Source organism: Gavialis gangeticus, unplaced genomic scaffold, assembly GCF_001723915.1.
Source record: "Gavialis gangeticus isolate Ggan-Ray unplaced genomic scaffold, GavGan_comp1, whole genome shotgun sequence".
Classification (NCBI taxonomy): Eukaryota; Metazoa; Chordata; order Crocodylia; family Gavialidae; genus Gavialis; species Gavialis gangeticus.
Window position 1 is genome coordinate 241,502,187 of NW_017729032.1, and position 8,656 is coordinate 241,510,842.

The following is an 8,656-nucleotide window of genomic DNA, read 5'->3' on the forward strand; positions in this document are numbered from 1 at the left end:
TTTCAGTAGTATTGAAGTGTCATGTTAGTACTTTATGAATGTTTGCAATAATAGCTCATAGACTAAGACATTTTTTCTATAAAACACATTGGACAATTGTTGCTGAACAAAATCTATCTTCTGAAATATTGACCTTATCTAGAAGACACTATGAATTTGTACCTTAACTCCACTTAGTTAATGGAGATATGCAACATTATTTCCTGATATCTTAATAGAGTGGATGAACTTAAAAATGGATACATCTCAGCAGCTCCAGAATTAAGGCTGAGTTGAAAAGTATCCATAAATTATTTTAAATTTCTTTTACTATGTCTAAAAATAAAAACAAGTGTAAAAGATTAAAAAATAAAATGAATTTTCTGTAAAACTAAATACATTTCTAAATACATTTAAATTATTTTAATTACATTAAGTGGGCCCTTTGTTGTCTTGGAGGGTTATTCTTTGTTGTCTTGGAGGGTTTTTATATTATATTCTTTACTATTTTAATATTACCATGGCAAATTAAATCCTGATTGTTGAGATCTGAACATGAACTCTGTTCTAGATCAGGGGTCAGTAACTTGTGGCCCATGACAAGGTTGGATCCAGTGAAGGTGAGCCTGAGAAAATTGGGGGCATGTAGCTGCACTGAGCTGCCTACTCCTCCTCAGGCCTTCTGGTTGTTTTCTTGTGCCAGTGTTTGCTCTTACTGTGAAGGGCACTGGAGGAAAGGTAAGAGCAGGTTGCTAGGGGCCTGGGACAGATGTTGCAATAAACCAATTTGACCCAAATCAGTTAAGTCTGATACTACATTCAACCAGGTTTATCTCAAACCAGTTTCAGCCATTTTCAAACTGGTTTATGTGACCTGAACATCTGTTCTGTTACAAGTTTAAACCAGTTTCTGATCACTTAAACCAGTTTGTGTGTAACGTCTGTCCGTAGCCTGGGTGTTCCAAGTGGCAGAGATTTGTAGCTTGTGGCAGGGGGCCAGGTCACAAGTTTCAGCCCACAGCAGCAAAAGATTGCCTGCCTTCTGCTGCTCTAGGGTGTTGGAGAGTCTAAGGCAAGGGCCATTTTTCAAGTGTATAAATGTGCTGCGCTTTTCATTTATTGCAATCTATTATCATTATTATTCATAACTGACTCTTACTTATACTGATCATTAACTACTAAAATAATTAAATATAGGGTAAGTACAGACATTCCAAAAGCTGCAGGTGAAAGCACTAATTATATTGCAGTTTACTTAGACTGCTATAAGTCAGAGTGGGAGTGAACTGCTCCCACTCGCAGACATTGGCTGCTGTGTAGTGGGGAGAGGGGGCTCAGTGACTGCTTGTATTGGCCAAGGCCAGCAGGCAGGGAATACTCCTACATGCTTCCCAGGGGCCACCAGAGTGGCCCCTCTCCCCAGCACCACCCCCACACCAGCTGTTGACTGTTGGCAGAAGCTGGGGGGGAAGAAGAGGGGAACAGATCCCTCCTGCTGTGAGGACTCCTCCACAGATTGCTGGCTGGGGTCTTGGAGGGATGGGTCTAGGTTCATGTGGCAAGGGGGCTCCCCTTCCTCCTCTGCCCCAGCCTCTTGACAGCTACACCCAGGAGTTACAGCATGAGGCTGCCCGGCCTGGCTTTTCACTGTGCCAGGAACTGGGGCTGGGGAGGAAAGGAAGGCCCCTGTCCTGTGTGGACCCAGCTCACCCCCCATCCTAAAACCCCGACCAGCAAACTGTGTGTGGGGTAGGTTCCTTGTTGCAAGGGTGGTTCCCTTTCTACCTCACTCCAGCCCCAGTTCCCAGCATGACAAAAAGCCAAGCCAGGTAGCCCTGTGCTGCACTTCTTGGCTGCAGCTTTCAGGAGGCTGGGGCAGGGGGAAATGCACCTGGGCCAGTCCCCCACCCCCCCACCAACTCTGAGACCCAAGTCAGCAAGCTGTAGGAGGCCATTGCAGCATGAGGTCTTCTTTCCTCCACACCTCCCTGCCTGAATCTCCTGACAGCAGCGGCCAAAAGTTGCAGGCTGAGGCTGCCTGTATCAGCTTTTTGCTGACCTGGGAACTGGAGCCAGGGGGCAGGAAACAGAGCCTCTCTGCCAAATGGCTCTGGCCTGGCCCCCACCAAGACTCCAGCCCACAAGCTTGGTGTGGGATCCGTTCAGCAGATAGATTCTGTTTCCCTGTATCTCACCCTCCTATGCAAGGAGGCAATGGAGCCTTTTCTGTCTCCTCTCTGTGACAGCCTGGGGCAGAGCTGGACTAGTGCTCACCTGGAGCAGAGAAACACCAGCCGAGGCTAGCAAGCTGCCCAGAGAGGGGCCCCTGGATGGTGGTGGAATGTGACTTAAATTGAAGCGTGATCAATGTGGTACATTAAAAAAAGAACTATAACCTCAAGAGATTTTGTCTGATACCACATCCATCAAGGGTTAAGTTATAGCAGGATTCACCATTTAAGTTGAATGAATGTTTGTTTTGTAACAGCTTTAAAGCTCTTTCTGCATGTTTAATGTGTTAAGTGTTGTCTTGGAGGGTTAGTTTGTACCTATAGTCACCATTGAACTGAGGTTATGGAAACTAAGCCCGTTTTTACATTACAAAGTTCTGTTGGCAGAGCTACGTAGGTGGGGAAAAATGTAGCACTCAAGTTATTATTTGCTTTGCTAGCAAAAACTCTGTTTTCTGTGCAGCTCTGGTGATAGAAAAACTCCCTGCCAGCAGAGTTATGTCCACACCAAGGGGCCCAACTGCCCTAGTGCTGCTTTTAAAGCTTAAATGACTGCAACCTCTATACATTGCAGATTTAAAGCTAAATCCTGTCTTGTCCTCTGGGCCATGATACAGGCTTAAACCAATTGTTAAGAATCTTCCTAAGTTTTGCATGCAGGATAAGTTAATACCTTGGAGTTGTGAACTGCTCTGTACATTATAATGAGATTCCTGACCCTCAAACCTAACATACTAGTTTAAAGTCAGCATTAATCATTTAACTGTTTCACATTTTAGAAGAAAATATCCTGCTAAGGAGAGAACTAGAATTAATGACAAATGAGCTCACTTACAGACAGAATAGATGCAATACATAAACATTTAAATCCTCTAAACAGCATTTTTTTCCACCTAAATTGTTATCGTGGGGAAAAATCACTCCTCTTTACCACATAACCTGTTGAACGCCTTCAGTTTTGTTGTCTAAAATATAGGTGACAAAATGCTTTCATCTCAAATATAGATTATTCCAGAACCTAAGATACAAACTACCTTTTGGCTGAATTAATATGCACAATTTTGATTTATGAACACCTTTAGTCATAACATTTTCCATTTAAGCCATGATATTTTTCATAATATCTTTTCATCAAATCACTGTGTCATAAAACTCATTTTATGATGAATATTGAGGCATATAATGGGTTGTACAACATATTTTTCCAAGGTAAGTCACCCTTAGGAAGATAACAAAGAAAGCATTCTCCATCAAACAGAGTGCCTTAAACAATACAGTCCTTCACTATCTGGACCATATGTTAAGTCACTCCCTTCCTTAGTTTCCTCAGCTTTACTCTTTCTCAGACTTTCTAACCTCTTCAGGAAAAGAACTCCATCCTGCGAATCCCTTTATGACATTTAAACTGGGGTTTTTCTCCAGGGCCTCAAAATCCATCCATCATTACCAGTGCTGCACTGCTCCAGCGTTATTACCATTCCCCCCCTTTCATCTCTCATTTTCAGTGCTGTTGCTCTTTTCCACACACATGCACACAAACCCTTACCTACCAGAGAGCAGTGCTGTGGCCAGTGTTCATCATGTTAAGGTATAAGAATTTTCAAAACTGGAATTTTTACTATTATCTCATGAACCAAGGCATCATTCCTGCTATACAAAGCGTGAGAGAAGTGGTTTTGTAAAGCCCATATAATTAATCGTCTGAAATCTTGGCCTTGCAGAGATGGTACTATGAGCTTGCTTCTTAACTATGCTGAGTTTGGACAGTATTTGGAGAATATTTTAATTATTTTCAAGGATAATAATCATATATGATTATATAGTGTAGCTCTTGTTGCATTTTCTTTTTGTTATTGTTTCCCTTGTGCTTCCCATTATAAGACCCAGCTTTCAACTCCTTATACATTTCACAAGAAGTTAACCATTCAGGCAGAATGTTTCCATGTTATATATTTTCCTCTGATTATTTTTATTTTATTGATTGACTTCTGCCAAATTGTTCAGTCCTTTCCAATAACAGGACTGATGAAAAACACATTTTTTGCTCATATCAGAAAAGAATGCCTCTTTTTTAGGGCAGGAAATTGAAGTTTATCAAGGTGGTGGGTATAGTTAGTATTGTGATTTTTGTGTTCTCTGTTAAAGTCTGACTAAATTGAGTTAACGTACAAATCTAGAAAAAATAGAAGCAAAAGAAATACTGGGAAAAAACAACATAGAAATAACACAGTTAGTAAAGCCTTTCATCTTCATAGCAAACATTGCTGAAGATTCTATCCACACTGAGCAAACTGTGTTATCCTAGCCCAAACTCCCAGTTTACATCAAGAGAGAGAGGCATGCTAAGTACAACAAAAGAAAGTGGGGATGAAGGCCAAAGGTACAAATTAAGATCTTGAGAAATGGGGGATACAGAGATTACTGAAAGCCCTTGGAGCATCTTCTAATTATAAGCATAATCATGTCATTTTAGAAGCATTTTGATGGTCAAGGATTTTTAAATGCAACATAGAATAGAAGTCCATTTTTCTGATAAAGTAAGAAATGTTGAAACCGACTGCTGCATAGTAAAATTATGTGTTTCTAGGATCACTTGCCCAAGTTATATACCAAGATAACTTTCACGCTTTTACAGTTACTCTTTACTTACAGAAACATAAGTCTGAAAAGAATCAGGCCAGATCATTCAAATTTTATCATCATTAATTAAAAAAAATATTCAGGAGTTAGAGGTAAATTGTATATTTCAGTTTGTACTGTGTAATAAATGAATGATAGAATAACTTGTGTCAGGCCTGTACCTGCAATTATTTTGAATTTTGTTAATTGTGCAACAAATTTGAATTATTCCAATTAAAACAGAAAAGGAAAAGATAACTACAAACGGAAACACATAAGCACCAGATTTGGTGCTAAAGAAGGAAGCTGATTTCAAATGTCAAGGAAAATTTTGATTGAATGCTGCCAATGCAGAGAGAATTAAAGCTCATATGCACAAGACAGGCTCATGGAATTTTCCATTGGGCTCACCCAGCCTGTGTCCCCTGGGAGACCCCAAGAGCTGTCAGTCAGGCTGACCTACTTTTCAGCCCTGCGCATGCTTGGTAACAGCCGAGAGCTCAGACTCACACATGCTCAGCCAGCTAAGAGCATGATGTCATTCGGCTAGAAAGTTCTTTGAGGGACACATTCTAATTGGCCACCAAATTGTTATAAAAGGTTAAGGAGCCCCTCCCTCGGGGGGAGAGCCGTTCAACTGAGGACAGAGGCTACTTCTTAGGGACTGTCCCTCAGTTAGGTCTCCTCCAGCGTGGGCTCTCGCTGCTTTTCGTACCTCGGTCTTGCTGTGTTGATTCTCTGGTTACTGGACTGTTCTGGCTTGGACTCTGACTTCGCTTTCGGATCACCCTCAATACACTTGCTACGACTTACCTGGCTTTCGACTTCGGCTATCACCTCGACTATCCAATCGTCCTTCGGGACTGGCGTCACGACTCATCGAGTTACAGTTTGTCCTATCATTTGTGTTTATCCTTTTATGAGCTGTCGACCAGCTCTGGGACTAGCCAGCAGGCAGCCGCCCCTAGCTCCAGCTAGATAGCAAGGGCTTGCTGGTGAACCCCGTGAGCCAACAGACCCCTCTGTTTGTTACCATCCACTGTAACTGAAGATCGTTGCCTACGCCTCAAAAGTGTAAGTCAAATAAATCCCACTTGTTTAAGAAACCACACGCTTCCGTGCTGCTCAGTACTCCATTGCCAAAAACTCCCACCTGTCCGCTCCAATTGCCACCACCCGGCTGCCCCACCGTGACCACGACCGTGAGCTTGGCTCGCAAGCTCCAGGGCTGTGACATCAAACAAAGAGGACAAAGTAATACAGAATAAAAGAATCAATTTTGGATGGAGATAATTAGGCTACTGACTGGAAATACAATGATCAAGCTATATTTTTTTAAAAAGGTATGTTTCTGATGCATATTTTATTGCCAGCTATGATAAATGGAGCAAAAGCACTGATATATGCCAAGGGAAGGGATAACCTGGACAGGAAAAATTTAGAAGAATTGAGTCATGTGAAGAGAAAAGAGAATAAAATGTAAATGGGAGGAATTACTTGGGGGGATGGCAGCATTCAAGATGAAGCTACCACTGAGAATACAAATAAGCAAAATTGCACTGCTGCAGCTTCAGAAGCAAGATAGCTTTACCTCAAATACCTAAGGAAGGAGCAAGTGCTGACTCCTCCAAGAAGCTTCCCCTTCCACTTCCCTTTCAGGAGAGATCAACTGCTTATGAGTAAAGATGGAAGAAGCATCATCCCAGATGGCTGGGAAAGACAAAACAGAAGCTCTGTTAGATCAAATGCACTCAATGAGAGACCATGAAGATGCTGGTGAAAATGTATTCCCAAAACAACACACATTAGCTTCCAGTTCCTTGGGGATTGGTATCTACTGGTTTTGGTATGCTATGGGCTCTGCATGAATTGCCATTCCTGGAGCTGAAAAGAAATGTTTTCCCATTAATATAATAGCTGTGACAGAGTGGGTTTTCTCCTTTCCTCACAGCCCAGGGACCTGGTGTAGGTGAGGAAATAAAATGTTATTCATTACATCTTCTCAGTTATCCATTTGATCGGGGATCCAGTTCCCTGACAACCAGACTAGGAAGTGTACTTCATCACATAATCATACAATAATAGATCACATGAGTATTATAATCATTACAATCATAGATTATTATAAACATAACCCTCCCAGGGCTTTCAGACTAGGGAATCCTAGCTTTGTTGGTCTCCCAGTCCCCACTCGCTGATCACAGAGCTAGAACTAGGAAATAAGAATCTCCCAGCCCCTGTTCCCCAGTTGCAAGTGTGGAGCTGGGAGCTCCCTGCTACTGGGGCAGAAGGTCGTTGTCTCCTCCCAGGCTCCAGTGGTGGAGCCCACTCTGGCAGCAGCCAGCTCCCCAGGGGCAGGGAAAAATTTCCCAGCCCCCACCAGGAGACAGCTATCTCCTGGCCCTGTGTTCCCTGCCAGCCCCTGCGTTAACATCCAGGGGGAGCCCAGAGCTCCTTTTGACTGCTGCAGGGGGTGCGTGCAGGGCTGGTGGATTGCTGCCATGTTCAGCAAATCTGCTCCTACTTCCCTGCACATGTAGATGCCTGCCCAGGGTCAGGTTACTCAAGAATAAATGACTCTAGAGTAAACCTACCCCAGAGCATTTGCACATGTAGACATTCCAACTGTTAACTTTACAAAAGCTAAGATCATTTACCAATCCACCCCAAATGAACCAGTTGCTCCACCATATATTACAATTATAGGGTGAGCATTTCCCCTACCTGGGTAGCCACTTTTCCTGGAAAGTTAAAACAAAAAAAAATGATATTCAACACTGGATACAATCTGCTGGTTCTGTCTTTGGATGTGTCCAAAATAGTGTCTTCAGTGATCATGACATTAGGACCCAAACCCAAACCCTACCCTGTTGAATGGGTATGCTACTCATGACATATTGGATACACCTTTGGAATGTTACTATCAGCAATGCCTTCAGAAATCTTTCATATTAGTTGGACAGAGAGAAGAATAAATGCCAGCATTTTGGCTCAAGCAAACACCACCAGCTTTGAAGCAAAATTTATGCAACACCAGCTCTCTTGGACAGGATGTGTCATGTGGATGCCTAACAACTGGTTTCCAAAACAGATCCTGTACTCTCATCTTACCAATGATCACTGCTGTATTGGTAGATGGGAGGAAGAAAGATGCAAAGACATGTTGAAGACCAATTTGAAGAAATGCAAGATTAACATCACTACCTGGGAGACTCAAGTACTGAACTGTCCCCAGTGGCACTGTTAAATATGACAAGACATTGATCATTTTGAGCAAACTCACCTCACTATGGAAGTGGATAGATAAAAGTGATAAAAGGTACAGAGCTGTGACCTGAAATCACCAGGATCTACTCCTTACTCCTGTAATTATTTGTCACAAAAGCAGTCAAACATGCAAATCTCTGATTAGCCTCCTCGGTCATCTACAAACTCAAGAATGACTTCCTTATTTACAGGAAGTCCTTGTATCAAGGAACTGGTGACAATAATTTAACACCTGTAGACTTAGAGATAAATACATACAAAGATTGGGTTATTAATTTTTAATATATTTAATTCCTTTTGTGAATATTGCGAAGGCATAAAAAGTAGCTACTTAGCCATTCTGGATAAACACAAATACATTGATGGCTAATATTTTTAAAAAGTTTTTCATCCAAATGCAATAGATCCTCACTATTTTGCATAGCAGTTATACATAGCAATCCTCATCATTCCTATGTAACACAGATTAATGCCAACCAAGAAAAAGAAAACAGACCAAACAAGCAAGATGTCAGATACTTGACTGAGTGTCCTGTGCTACTTCTCTCCATAAATCAACC

General features: G+C 42.0%; 1 long non-coding RNA gene across 1 annotated transcript in view; it reads right to left on the reverse strand.

The window, feature by feature from the left end:
- Window positions 1-6,535, reverse strand: part of LOC109302451 — a 24,176-nt gene extending 17,641 nt beyond the window's left edge. Inside the window, exon 1 of the long non-coding RNA XR_002098783.1 lies at window positions 6,421-6,535. This is a non-coding gene — a long non-coding RNA (uncharacterized LOC109302451). The remainder of the gene's footprint in view (window positions 1-6,420) is intronic.
- Window positions 6,536-8,656: the final 2,121 nt, after the last annotated feature.